Here is a 1,694-nt window from a genome sequence, read left to right on the forward strand (position 1 = left end):
TTAAATTTCTTTTAAGTTCATAGCCTTTGCGGTAGCTTCATTAATGTTACCCACCAAATAAAAAGACTGTTCGGGTAGAATATCTAATTCTCTAGAAAGGATCATTTGAAAACCTCTAATTGTCTCTATTAGACTAACATATTTACCGGGGGAACCAGTGAATACCTCTGCTACAAAAAAGGGTTGTGACAAAAACTGTTCAATTTTTCTTGCTCTTGCCATGATTAAATGATCGTCTTCTGATAATTCGTCTAATCCAAGAATAGCTATAATATCTTGAAGTTCCTTATAACGTTGCAAAGTTTGTTTAACTCCTTGTGCAGTTTCATAATGTTCTTCACCTATGATCGAAGGTTGGAGCATAGTTGACGTGGAATCTAATGGATCTACTGCTAGATAGATCCCCTTTGCAGCTAATCCTCTCGATAGTATAGTAGTAGCATCTAAATGTGCAAATGTTGTAGCAGAAGTGGGATTAGTCAAGTCATCTGCAGGTGCATAAACTACTTGAATGGAGGTTATAGATCCTTCTTTGGTAGAAGTTATTCTTTCTTGTAAAGAACCCATTTTCGTGCTAAGAGTTGGCTGATAACCCACTGCGGAAGGCATTCCACCTAATAATGCGGATACCTCTAATCCTGCTTGGACAAAGCAAAAGATATTGTTAATAAATAGGAGTACATCTTGTTTATTTACGTCTCAGAAATATTTAGCCATAGTTAAAGTAGTTAAACCTACTCTCATACGAGCTCCTAGTGGTTCATTCATCTGACCATAGACCAAAGCTACTTTTGATTCTGATATATTTTGTTCATTAATGACTCCCGATTCTTTCATTTCCTTGTAAAGATCATTCCCTTTATGGGTATGTTCTCCTACTCTGCCAAATATCGAAACACCTCCATGAGCCTTAGCAATGTTGTTGATTAATTCCATAATTAACACGGTTTTACCCACTCCAGCTCCCCCAAATAATCCAATTTTTCCCCCACGGTGGTAAGGAGCTAAATGATCCACTACTTTAATGCATGTTTCAAAGATTGAAAATCTAGTATCCAATTGTGTAAAGGTGGGAGCAGATCTATGAATAGGAGATCTTGGGAGAGCATCTACAAGACCTAAGTCATCAACAGGTTCCCCAAGAACATTAAAAATTCTTCTAAGAATAGTTTCACCAACTCGAACACTAAGTGGACCTCCTGTATCAATTACTTTCATTCCTCTCATCAAACTGTCTATAGCACTCATATCTATAGCTCTAACCTTATTATTTCCTAATAATTATTGTACCTCACAAGTCACACTTATTGGCTAACTAGTTGTATTGTTATCCTTAACTATCAAGGAATTGTAAATTCTAGGCATATTACCTGGAGGGAAAGATACATCGAGTACTGGGCCGATTATCTGATCAATACGTCCTGCCTTCTTTTCTACAAGTGCGGAAACCCCAAGAATAAAAGGATTGGTTCTCATAAATAAATAAATAAATAAAGGATATTGATTCCAATTGCTAATACTAGCAAAAAACCTAAAAAAGCACAAATGCTCCATAATGAGTTGATCAATCAATAATCATTTAGAGTTATAACTTACATTTACTTAGTAATCTCTTTCTTTGTAAAGTTCAACTTCGATGATGATCTAAAAATGGATTCATTATTTAAATGAATCGAAATAATTGATATTATTTC

The 1,694-nt window shown here is 35.2% G+C and overlaps 1 pseudogene; it reads right to left on the reverse strand.

Annotated features, from left to right (window-relative positions):
* Nucleotides 1-1,476, reverse strand: LOC131032785 (ATP synthase subunit beta, chloroplastic-like; annotated as a pseudogene).
* Between the last annotated feature and the right edge of the window lie 218 nt (nucleotides 1,477-1,694).

This window comes from Cryptomeria japonica, chromosome 3 (genome assembly GCF_030272615.1).
Source record: "Cryptomeria japonica chromosome 3, Sugi_1.0, whole genome shotgun sequence".
NCBI classification, from domain to species: Eukaryota; Viridiplantae; Streptophyta; class Pinopsida; order Cupressales; family Cupressaceae; genus Cryptomeria; species Cryptomeria japonica.